The 13,797-nt window shown below is 40.7% G+C and overlaps 1 protein-coding gene across 3 annotated transcripts in view; it reads right to left on the bottom strand.

The window, feature by feature from the left end:
* The window catches only part of LOC128696975 (ankyrin repeat domain-containing protein 10), a 163,272-nt gene that overhangs the window by 17,098 nt on the left and 132,377 nt on the right, over positions 1-13,797 (bottom strand). The window lies entirely within an intron of this gene.

Genomic DNA, 13,797 nt, shown 5'->3' with positions numbered 1-13,797 from the left:
TGTGGTTGCAGGGGTCGAGTCCTAGCTCCTGGCCCCTGTATGTATGTATGTGTGTATGTATATTATATGTATAATATATATATATATATATATATATATATATATATATATATATATATATATATATATATATATATATATATATATATATATATAATATATATATAATATGTATATATATAATATATATATGTTATTTTTATTTTTTATAAAAATAACATATATATTATATACATACATATTATATATATATATATATATATATATATATATATATATATATATATAATATATACATACACACACATACATACATACAGTATAAAATGGAGTTTATTATGACCCATGTCACTCCAAAGTCAACTTAGTAGACTGAAGTTTAGTAGACACATTCAGTTGATACTTATATATAATATATATATGTATATATAATATATATATATATATATATATATATATATATATATATATATATATATATATATATATATATATATATATATATATATATATATATATATATATATATATATATATATATATATATATATATATATATATATATATATATATATATATAATATTATATATATATATATATATATATATATATATATATATATATATATATATATATATATATATAATGTGCCGAATAGGTAAAACTTGCGATTTTGGCTTAAATAGCAACGCTCTTCTTGCCGAATAAGGCAAGCTAAAATTTGTGTATACAATAATTTCGCAAAAATCATTCCGAACCTAACGAAAACATATATTTCATTGTGTTTGTTTATTATTAAATTATTGTAAACTTATCTAAAATATATTTAGTTAGATTAGGCTAAATTTAATTGAGTTTGTTATAAGGCTAGGTAAGTTTTCTAAGGTTCTTTTAGTACATAATTATTAATTTTTACATTAAAATAAATGAAAAAATATATCTTTCAACATATGAGAAAATTTTAGAAAGGACTTAATTTTAAACGAGTTCTTGCTAATTAACCAATTTTATCTATTCGGCCAGATTGAAAATACTCATAATCACTTTCAACTGTAATTTATATTTAGCATTTCAGTCGTTCTTCCTTCTTCACAAAGCAACTGATTAATTACATCGAATGTGCTCAAAGCTCTATCAAATAGTCGAAGTAAATCCGGGTGGCAGTCTGAAGAGGTGTCTTCCAGTGGAGTTCTCTGCGTTCATCTGGCTGTAAGACCCACAGTGTCATTTACGGTGGATGGAGAGTAGAGGCAAAAGCGTTAACTCTACCATTTAGCCTAATTTAGATACAAGATTCGTTAGAAATCATCCATATAGCCTGAAGCAGACAGTAATGGTCAGTTTGGCAGGTTTGTCTAAGAACAAATATATCTTCAACCCAGTACCGAATATATTGGAAATTGGACACAAGTTCCCAATTGTATCAGGGTAGAGTGACTTCGGGAAACTCTCAAACTTGCAAAAATGTTTCACGTCGGACCTTCTTTATAAAAGAGATCATTTCTTCACTTGCTCCTGTTTAGTTAGGCAAAAGTATATTATTATGTTTTAATAATTATGGGCTGTGGCAGGTCTTCATATGAAAAAAGAAAAATCTGGGATTCACTTTGACAATCTTGATCTCGACATCTCCGAGTTCTTAGTTTGGCCACACACTATCTAGCTCTGTAACCCAAAAGGTGTGCACATGGTTTATGAAAAGCAGAGCATCAACTTTCAAGAAATGACATGAACACGATCATTTCTAATGTGGTAGTGTTTTAAGAAACACAGTCATTTTACTTGAGGACCAACCAGTTGATCTTCTTAATTAACACACTTAGGCCAAGTCGAAGCCAAACGCGACCGCGGGAATAAAACACCATATAAAGGACCCCAATGGAAATAAGTCACTGACTTTTTTGGGTTATCCTAGGTTCTCTACACATATGCTGCTATGTATGATAATTCTATGTAACTGTATTTGTGTATACCTGAATAAACTTACTTATAAACTAAACACATTTAAATTTGCAGACAAGGGAGGAAATACGAAATTACAAAATATTGAGGACATCTTCGGTAAGGTCAGTTCCGAAATATAAGCATACCGGTAGCGCTGAAATTTTTTTCCAGGGCAAGTCAGATAAGATAAGATAAGATTTCGTTCGGATTTTTAACCCCAGAGGGTTAGCCACCCAGGATAACCCAAGAAAGTCTGTGCGTCATCGAGGACTGTCTAACTTATTTCCATTGGGGTCCTTAATCTTGTCCCCCAGGATGCGACCCACACCAGTCGACTAACACCCAGGTACCTATTTGCTGCTAGGTGAACAGGACAACAGGTGTAAGGAAACGTGTCGAAATGTTTCCACCCGCCGGGAATCGAACCCGGGCCCTCCGTGTGTGAAGCGGGAGCTTTAGCCACCAGAGGTGGTGAACAGTTTGCCAGCACATCACTAACTGGTGAATCCACGCTCAGCCATGTTAAATCACCATTTGTGAAGTTCCTTGTACTGGTAGCTCAATAAACTTCATAAATTCATCGCTGTCACTAACACTCTTGCCATTTCAATGTACCTCTTAGGAAGACCTGCGGTTACGTGGGGAATGCTACAAATAGCATACAGTACTTCATATGTAAAAGTCATATATCAAAGCCATTTTGCAGGTCATGTTGTATAGAATCACATGTATTTCTGACATATGGCAGAAACACAGCTGGTGCAGAGCAAATCTTTCTTTTATACTTCATTTCGCTCTGCACCTCAAAGAGATGGTAAATCCAGTACTCGGTGAATCTGCATCAATTCTTCTCACCGAGTTAACAACTTTCGTCAACAATTGCCTGGCTGGGCGAATCCCAGAAGAAATTAAACCTTTCTTTTTTGGAGCCTCACTATGTGCTTTGAAGAAGAGGGATGGGGGAATCAGACCCATTGCAGTTGGAAACACTCTTCGCCGTCTCGTTGCCAAAGCAGCAGTGAGAAACATTTGCCTAGAAGCTGCCACTTTACTCCAGCCACACCAACTGGGCTTTGGGGTCTCTCAAGGCAGTGAAGCTGCAGCTCATGCGGCAAGGGCCTACATCAGGGACCTACCAGAAGACAAGGCCATAGTCAAACTTGATTTTAGAAATGCCTTTAATATGGTGAAGAGAGATGCTGTTTTGCCAGCTGTTCGGGTTCGGTTCCCCAGTCTCTTTCCCTTCATTTCAGCCGGCTACAGCAAACCCTCAATTCTTTTGTTTGGAGAACATGAAATTCAATCATCAGAGAGTGTTCAGCAGGGTGACCCACTCGCTCCACTTCTCTTCTGCTTGGCAGTAAGAGAACTTGCAGCCTACGCAGTGAGCTCAATATCTGGTACCTGGATGACGGCACTCTGGCAGGTACTGAAGAGTCCCTCGTGGGGGACCTACAACTGGTGAAAACACAGGGAGAAGACTTGGGACTCATCCTCAATCCCTCCAAGTGTGAAATCATCACAGCGAACCAGGAAATAATCAATGCTGTGCGAAGAATCCTCCCAGAAGTCTCAACTACAACTCCGTCTAACAGTACCCTGTTGGGGGCACCGCTGGGTCACCAGGCCATCGATACTGTCCTCAGGGACAAATTGAATGACCTGATGAGAATGGAGGAGAGAATAAGCGATCTTGATGCCCATGATGCTCCGTATCTCCTCACAAGGTGTCTTACTATGCCAAGACTCACTTACTTCTTGAGGTGTGCACCCTCTTTTGACAACCCAACACTCGATGAATATGACGCACGCCTGAGATCAACTTTTAAGAAGGCACTGAACCTGTCACTAGAGGATGAGCAATGGGATCAGGCAACCCTCCCAGTGCGACTGGGAGGTATAGGGGTGCGTAAAGCAACACATGTTGCTTTACCTGCTTTTCTGTCTTCGTGTTTGGCTTCCAGTGCATTAGTCAAGAAGATAGTGCCCGAACGCTTGAGAGACTTGGTAGGAGCTCAAGACCCCAGGTTTACTGAAGCAGCGATTCGGTGGGACACCCTTACAGACTCCTCCAGTAGACCAGCTCCTCCCAAACAGCACAAACAGTCCCACTGGGACAAACCGATCATGGAAAAAATCGCCAACACAATGCTCTCCAATGCTTCAGGAAAGAACAAAGCTCGTCTCCTGGCAGTGAAGGCACCACACTCAGGAGATTTCCTGTTAGCTGTTCCCAATTCCTCCCTGGGCACCCGTCTCGACCCACAGGCCATTCGGATTGGTGTTGCTCTTCGCCTAGCCGCCCCCATCCTCACCGAACATAGGTGTATTTGCGGCAGGGCGACAGCTGATCAATTCGGACTTCATGGTCTCGTGTGCAACACAGCAGAAGGGAAGTATGCCAGACATGAGGAGATCAATGACATAATAAAGAGAAGCCTCGCCACAGCCCGTTGCCCAGCTCAACGGGAACCCCAAGTACAGAGGTCTGGTGGAAGTCAAAAGCGTCCTGATGGAGCCACTATGCTACCCTGGAAGGATGGAAAGCAGATTGCCTGGGACTATACCTGTGCTGCCACATTGGCAGACACCTACTTCCCATACTCTGTAGTGGAAAGGGGTGGAGCTGCCAGCCACAGGGAGACCCAGAAGATCCGAAAATATGAAGACCTTCCCCCTTGCTATAGCTTCATTCCAATAGGGTCGGAGACCCTTGGAGCATGGGACAAGTGTGCTCTAAAGTTCCTCAGAGCTGGGTGAAAAGCTCATCATAGAAACCAAGGACCACAGGGCGACCAGCTTCCTCTTTCAGAGACTCAGTGTTGCGATCCAAAGAGGAAATGCCTGCAGCATTCTGGGCACGCGGCCCACCGCAGGGGAACTGGACGAAGTATTCGAGATGTAGCTCTGAGTTACCTATGTTGTTTTACTTTCTGTTGTATTTTTGTGAATGTTTGACCAATGTATTTTGTCTTTAAATAAAACATACTTGAAATATAGGGGGTGGTAGGAGAAAATTCTCAAACAGCTTCAGGGAAAACCTTGAGTTTTCCCTGAAGCAAGTTTATTCTTTTCTCTGAGGATGAGGGTCCCTATAACAGTTCTAGAGGTGGTACCTCCCTATATAATATATATATATATATAAAATAAATAAATATATATATATATATATATATATATATATATATATATATATATATATATATATATATATATATATATATATATATATATATATATATATACACACACACACAAGGAATTCGCGAGAGCAGGCGAAACATACACAAACACTGATACAGCCACAGATGACAGCTGGTCTCTTCCATCGTTTCTCTACTCGCCTTTACTTGTGTATACTCTCCTGTCGCATTAGACTTGAGGAATTTTAAGCTCCAATGCTACGGAGCAGAATCAAGGGGCATATTGTATTGCCAAACCACTAGCTAAATTCATGTTACATGGGAAAACCCAACAGGTGACGCTGACTCCCACTGGCATCACAACCACATGAAGTGTCGTTTTGCCTGTGTGTGTGTGTGTGTGTGTGTGTATATATATATATATATATGTATATATATATATATATATATATATATATATATATATATATATATATATATATATATATATATATATATATATATATACACACACACACAGGCAAAACGACACTTCATATGGTTGTGATGCCAGTGGGAGTCAGCGTCACCTGTTGGGTTTTCCCATGTAACATGAATTTAGCTAGTGGTTTGGCAATACAATATGCCCCTTGATTCTGCTCCGTAGCATTGGAAATTTGTATGACTGCTGAGTCAGGGAAGACTAAACTCATCTTGAATGAAAGTAAATGGTGTGGTGATACCGACAAGATGTGGAAAAAGGCACTTGTGTATAGTTCAAGACATTTACCTGGAGAGAGTTACGGGGGTCAACGCCCCCGCGACCCGGTCTGTGACCAGGCCTCATGGTGGATCAGGGCCTGATCAACCAGGCTGTTACTGCTGGCTGCACGCAATCCAAAGTACGAGCCACAGCCCGGCCGGTCAGGTACCGACTTTAGGTGCTTGTCCAGTGCCTGCTTGAAGACAGCCAGGGGTCTATTGGTAATCCCCCCTTATGTATGCTGGGAGGCAGTTGAACAGTCTTGAGCCCCTGACACTTATTGTGTTGTCTCTTAACGTGCTAGTGACGCCCCTGCTTTTCATTGGGGGGGATGTTGTATCGTCTGCCGAGTCTTTTGCTTTCGTAGTGAGTGATTTTCGTGTGCAAGTTCGGTACTAGTCCCTCTAGGATTTTCCAGGTGTATATAATCATGTATCTCTCCTGCCTGCGTTCCAGGGCGTACAGGTTCAGGAACTTCAAGCGCTCCCAGTAATTATCTCCGTTATGCGTGCCGTGAAGGTTCTCTGTACATTTTCTAGGTCAGCAATTTCACCTGCCTTGAAAGGTGCTGTTAGTGTGCAGCAATATTCCAGCCTAGATAGAACAAGTGACCTGAAGAGTGTCATCATGGGCTTGGCATCCCTAGTTTTGAAGGTTCTCATTATCCATCCTGTCATTTTTCTAGCAAATGCGATTAATACAATGTTATGGTCCTTGAAGGTGAGATCCTCCGACATGATCACTCCCAGGTCTTTGACGTTAGTTTTCCGCTCTATTTTGTGGCTGGAATTTGTTTTATACTCTGATGAAGTTTTAATTTCCTCATGTTTACCATATTGGAGTAACTGAAATTTCTCATCGTTGAACTTCATATTGTTTTCTGCAGCCCATTGAAAGATTTGGTTGATGTCCGCCTGGAGCCTTGTAGTGTCTGCAATGGAAGACACTGTCATGCAGATTCGGGTGTCATCTGCAAAGGAAGACACGGTGCTGTGGCTGACATCCTTGTCTATGTCACATATGAGGATGAGAAACAAGAGGGGAGCGAGTACTGTGCCTTGCGGAACAGAGCTTTTCACCGTAGCCGCCTCAGACTACTCTGTTGACTACTACTCTTTTTGTTGTTTGTGAGGAAATTATAGATCCATCTACCAACTTTTCCTGTTATTCCTTTAGCACGCATTTTGTGCGCTATTACGCCATGGTCACACTTGTCGAAGGCTTTTGCAAAGTCTGTGTATATTACATCTGCATTCTTTTTGTCTTCTAGTGCATCTAGGACCTTGTCGTAGTGATCCAGTACTTGGGACAGACAGGAGCGACCTGCTCTAAACCCATGTTACCTTGGGTTGTGTATTATTATAATAAAAAAAGAAGCGCTAAGCCACAAGGGCTATACAGCGCTGCTTGGGTTGTGTAATTGATGGGTATCTAGATGGGTGGCGATTTTGCTTCTTAGGACCCTTTCAAAGATTTTTATATGAGAAACGTTTTGTCACGAGTGTTCTCTTTAGTCTTAATACAGATAAGGATAATATATTCACCAGCAATGAAGTCCTGACACAGATCTTTGCAACATGGTGACTCGTCACTGGCTCCAGGAGTGTCAGAATTTGTGCTAGTGATATATCGTTTATAACCCTATGACAAACACGGTGAGCCTTTGGGTCAAGTGGAGTACTGTTTACAGCCCTATGGCGGGGCAACCGTATCACAAGTGCACTGTGAGTCTTCTTCAGCACAAGTGGTGCAGCAGTTAGCTATAATCGTCGCAGACTTCCTGTAATTGAAGCACGGCAACTCAACAAGACTCGTATGCTACTTTCCCCACTCACACAGAGCTCGCAGGGAGTAGCAGAGATGCTACCGCAAGAGCCAGTTATATATATGGTGTCTCAGGGCCGTGTTCTCGCTGGTATGAAGCTCTAAGATAAGAGTTTGTTCGGATTTTTAACCCCGGAGGGCTAGTTACCCTGAATAACTCAAGAAAGGTAGTGTGTCATCGAGGGCTGTCTGTCTTATTTCCATCGGGGGTCCTCAACCTTGTCCCATGGGATGCAAGCCACACCAGTCAACTAACACCCAGGTACCTACTTGCTTCCTAGGTGAACGGGACAGCCCTATGTTTCCACCCTTGCCGGGGATCGAACCACGACACAGCGTGTGAAGCGAGAGCGTTGCCTACCAGGCCCGTGTGTCCTGTGGCCATTCAGCACGGGTGCGCAGCTCGAATGTCTGTATAAGTGGTGGGTGGTAGTGGGTAGCGGCGAGAAAGAAGGATGATCAAGATTAACAGGAGGAACAACAACTTGGATATTGTGCAACTGCCGGACTTTTGATGGATTATGCTACTGACGGTAATTAGGGCAGCCTATATACACCCGAGTCGTCGTAAATCTTAATAACCTGGTCTCGCTGAAATTCATAAGGTGTCCAACATCGACTGTGTTGGAAGCACTAGTTTTTAGTGTCACGGCTGCAGGTCGTCTTATGCTTACGGATCTTAATATCCAGAGAGTTTGCTGTTTCCCTTACATATATTTTGTCACATCCTATACATGGTATTATGTTTAATATACAAGAGAGACATGGTATATTACTCCTTGTATGACTTAATACATTATTATAATAACACTAAGCGCTAAACCACCAGGGTCATACAGATAATACGATACAACGGCAGGCACCCGGCATTGCCTATAGCGCCTGGCTTGCCAGTCCAGACTCGTCACCCACATTATAAACACGTGACTGATGATATCAACAAACTCACATCTATGAAGCCACTCGTGGTGAAACGTTTCCTGCAAAAAAAAAAAATATCCTGAACCACAGGATATCAGTCGGTATCACCATACCATTTACCTGCTATGTTACCTACTTATTCTTTATCCAGACTCTTCACATGGTGCAGTGAGTAGGACTATCACCCTACTGAATTTGCTAGAACACAAATAGGATGCAGCCCGAGTTCAAAGCAGGGAGAAAACCTGCTTCAGGTTATCAGGGATCACCTGAAGCCGATGGGAAAAGAAGTGTACTGAGACCAACTGCAAGATAAGTTTGAGTGCTCCAAAAGCACCATCTCACAGATGACAAATGAATGGCTAGAATTTTATAATAAATTTAGACCAACAGTGGCAGTCACAGAGTGAAAAAGAGAGGGCATCAGGCTCATGGTACTACTGCTCCTGCATAACAGTCGACATGCCATTCTGCCGCACAATGCCTTGGATCTGGTGCTGTGTGGGTACCACTATATGATGTTGACTAATGTGGGTTATGTCGGTATAAGAAGAGGTGCTTACAGTATTGTAGGCTGTTTTATTTGGAGGAAAAGGCTCCAGGCTATTTCACTTGGAGGAAAAGACTCCAGGCTGTTTCACCTGAAGGAAAAGACTCCAGGCTGTTTCACTTGAAGGAAAAGATTCCAAGCAGTTTCACTTGAACCAAAATACTCCAGACTGTTTCACTTGGAGTAAAATATTCCAGGTTGTTTCACTTGAAGGAAAAGATTCCAAGCTGTTTCACTTGAACCAAAATACTCCAGACTGTTTCACTTGGAGGAAAAGATTCCAGGCTGTTTCACTTGAAGGAAAAGACATTGCAGTACCATATTCATGTTAAATACCATTCGGGAAAAAGAACCATGCAGAAGACACCTACCCCATCATCCCATGTGAAAGCTTCCCTGGACAACTTGTACCATGTTCAAGATGGGAAGTTAGCAGTGGCCACTATGGCAGTCCTAACAGTGGAGAATGGAAGAGTGGTGGACGAGTGGTGACAAGTGTATCAACGGTTGACCCTGAATATCTACTGCTAATGAACAGACTCAGGACAGAGGACTAACCCAGTGGTCATACCCAAGATAAGCCCTATATCAAGACATTCTACAATGTGAGGGAGAAGTTTGCCATTGTGGATGAGCTGGTGTTTTACACATATGAGTTATTAAGAGTGTGTGTGTCGTAATCACAGTCTTTGCGGCACCAGGTAGTGATCAACCTGCATGAGGATTACCAGGAAGTAGTCTACATTATGCAGAACTTGGTAGGTAGTATTCTGGACAGTGCTGGAAGATGATCTGTAGTACCATCAGTCATCATGTGAAACTTGAGAAATGATTGCTTTCTCCCAGCACCAGAAGCCACTGCTCTTAATTCCACTCCTGGAAAACATGTTTCAATAGGCAGTGACAGACCTGTTTCTTGATGGCCAAGTGTATATGGCCTACATGGATAGGCTGGGTGGTGGTGTCACTCCTGCCCAGTCCTGCCTCATCAGTCATCCTCATTCCAAAGCTGAGGCGTACTTCACCGAGTTGGGTGGCTATCAAGAAAGTTTCCATGGACAGAAGTACCAACCTCTAGAGCTGAAATGCTTAATTTTTCAAACACTGTGGTGTCACTGCCAGGCTGCTATCCACCCACTTTCCTCGGTCTAATGGGTGGGCAGAGGCTGCATTGGTGTGGCCAAGATGATAATTTGTAACAATACTGAAAAAAGGCATTCTACCGACCGACACTCTCCAAAACATTACCCCTCAAGGAAGGTTCCTTGATGTTGGTGAGGGGCTCTTGATTTAGGGAATTGGATCTGTGCTCCAGTTCCCTGAATTAAGCCTGAATGCCTTCCACATCCACCCCCCAGGCACTGTATAATCCTCCGGGTTTAGCGCTTCCCCCTTGATAATAATAATAATAATCCAAAACATTAGTGCAGTACCTCAACAAGCCCTTTAAACAGATATCTTACCCACACATTTGGGAAAACAGCTACAAGATTGTTTTCATGACCAGGCAGCACTACAGGGTGGATTAGCAATGTAGGAGGGCACAGCACTGCAAAAAGATGCAAATAACTGAAGTCACAGGGGTCAAAGAAAGGCATAATCTTGGTACCCAGCATATGCCTACTTCCCAGGTGGGAAATGACATAAGGACACACAACCCCACCACAAAATTGTGGAACAGGAAATGTATGGGCATTGGGGTCAGGATGTTCTGGTAACTTAAAACCAATACAGATGGAAGTGGCCAGCTGAGACTCAGGAATTGACATCGTCTGAAGCCTGCATGTATTCCAAGTGCTAATGGATCCATTGTGATCCTCAGAAGGGACCACATGTGTGGACGAGTCACTACAGCTGGTGGATGATAACCCAGTAATTGATATGCCTGCCAGAACACTGAGGACAAGAAAGCCAGCCTGGTTCAAGGACTTCATATACTCTTCAAATATAGTATGATTGTGTATTTTATTTATGTCTCTCCCAGGTTTATCAGTTTACAAGTAGTATACTATTCTTGATCTTGTCAACTTAAAAGGGCACATGTGTGATATGTTATATTTAGCAGGTGTCCCGCATCACCCCAGGGTGCCCGGCCAGCCAGTCCAGCCTTGCCACTCATTTCATAAATATGTGATTGATGATGTCAATAAACTCTGGTGTTACCTGCTCATTCTTCATCCAGACTTCTACACAACTCCACCCAGAGCCAAGCATAGTCTGTAACAATGGCTTGCTCAGCACCAAGTGTCTTTTTTACAAGAGCAAATTGGTATACATGCTTTTACAGCACTCCTGAAGTGTATACTTTGTTATTGGTCATTGTTTTTCCGGACAAGTTGCTTATAACTGTCTACTTGCTGTCTTCACTATATGGTTTTGGTACACTTGATTTCTGCATTTGCTTATCTGGTCGCAAAATATTATATGGATTCTTTGTGTGTAATGTGTTCAGAGGTGTCATTAAACCTACTGTTTTCTAGCCAAGTATATGGCAAATTATGTGTGACATCAACCAGTGCTTTATTGGGCAGGGTATGCTGTTATAATCAGGGAAACATGCTAAACCCACAAGGGGATCATACAGCACCTGGGGAATGGGAGGTAATCGGGTTTGATCCAATGAAGGGGAGAGCAGCTCCAATCCCTTGGAGCAAGACCCCTTCACTGGCATCACACTACCCCTTTCCTATTAAAGGGCTGTTAGGTTATAGATGTCATCTTGTTTTTCTAAGTAGATGTTACTATACATTTCATCCTTATATTAATTTTAAGGTCTCTCAAAACATTGGAAGGAAAGAACTTTCCTTTCCAACTACCCAAGACCATTGAATCAATAAGCATAATGTTTAATTGTGAGCGACTTGTTTCACTTATAATCAAAGCCTCAAAGTTTTTTTTTCCATTTCTGAATATTTGGCAACTGATGCAGCAAGTTTGAATTAGTAAATGTTTAAATTATCTGTGCAGGGATTTGGCAACCAGTGTCGGGGCTTTGACATCCAGTCAGATTTGTTAAGCTTTGTAGTGTTGTTCAAGCTAATTCTTTCTCCCATTTAGAAAAGAAAATACAGTACAAGAGAAAAATGGTGCCCAATAAGCAATGTGTCCACTTAATTTATCTACTTATGTATATTGTCAGATAACAATCATTGCCACAATGGTAGAATTTACTAGAAGCCTGTCCTTGGTGTGACCAATATTAATGTAAAAAGTATGTTCTCCATGATATCTTTTTTAATCAAAACCTTTAAATACAACCTGTATAATTCCTGTTTTACAAGGAAACGTGCCTACTGTTTGTAAAAACCACATCCTCTTCATTTTTGTTAATGACTAATACAAGCTGTATGATACACACGAAGAAACATAAGTGCGGCATAAAAAAAGACCACGTCCACTTCACCTATGTTAATGATCGCATGACAAGATCCAAGGAAGCCAAAACAAGATGTGAAGTCATAAATTGTATTTAATCGTGATTACAAAACGTCAGTTTCAGAATGTGTAAATATCCAGCTTTGGTGTGAAAACATACAAACCGGTGACAGACATTTTTATGTACACTACTTTAAAATAAATAAGGCTAAATGAAAATATGGTAAAGAACAGCAAAGGACAAAAAAAAAAAAAGGTGAATTTTCATGCAGACTAATACAAATTACGAGTTTATATTAGAAAAGTATACATGTATTCAATTCAGAGTACAATTATTATTATTATAATCAAAGAAGTGCATAACTCATATAGGGTCATACAGCACCAGTGGAATGGGAAATAATCAGGTCTGACGCAATTACAGTATCTGTAACTTTCCATTGTAAAACAGAAGTGGCTTTTTTTTTTTTTAAGTGCTATCTAACACAGTGGTGAAAGCAGCCAATATTATCCAATCAATTCTTCATTTCATGTAATAATGAACTTCTACTCAATTAACACTTAAATGCTATAGCCACTTTAAAACTGCATGCCACAAAACTTGGTATAGTGGATTCACACAATGTTATACTACAAACTGAGTTACATAATTTAATCCTCCAAAGCCTGAGAGTCTACTTCATTATGGCTCATGAAATCATAACACGACTGCAAGCAAACCATGGAATGGGTGGGGTTTGAACCCATGGCAAGTTCAAACCCACAACTGTTCCATGGTTATTAATCTAATTTATCAATACTGTATTAATTTTTTGTGCCTCTATCCTATTCTAATTCCTATCTATGCATATATAGTACAGTATATACAAGAATTCTTAGAATTCCTGGAAAAAATGACTAGAAATACCAGCACACAAAATTCCATAAATATTACTTGGCTAATGTACTTGCAATTCAAAGACCCGTTCTTTACTGCAGTGTTGTTCACAGGTACAAAGAGCACCCTTAATCCTTACTAAGCCCTGACCATAAGAGTAATATTTTCTAAGAAAGCACTGACAGTGCACAGGAATGCTTCTGAATACACTGGTAGAAATGAAGTAGAGGTGTAGGAGAATCATTCAAGAGATTGACTTCTCTTGCCCTTATTAGAATTTAACTTGTTATTGAATTGTCAAGGAAGATGAAATATCATTCATATTACTGACTGACTGACTTTTTTATGGAAAAAGGTAGATGATATTCCATCAATAGTAAGGTATTCCTATCAGTGCCTTTTATCTACCTCTGACCTACT

This window comes from Cherax quadricarinatus, chromosome 49, assembly GCF_038502225.1.
Source record: "Cherax quadricarinatus isolate ZL_2023a chromosome 49, ASM3850222v1, whole genome shotgun sequence".
NCBI classification, from domain to species: domain Eukaryota; kingdom Metazoa; phylum Arthropoda; class Malacostraca; order Decapoda; family Parastacidae; genus Cherax; species Cherax quadricarinatus.
The sequence above is the reverse complement of the archived record's forward strand: the minus strand, read 5'-3'. Positions and strand labels throughout refer to the sequence as shown.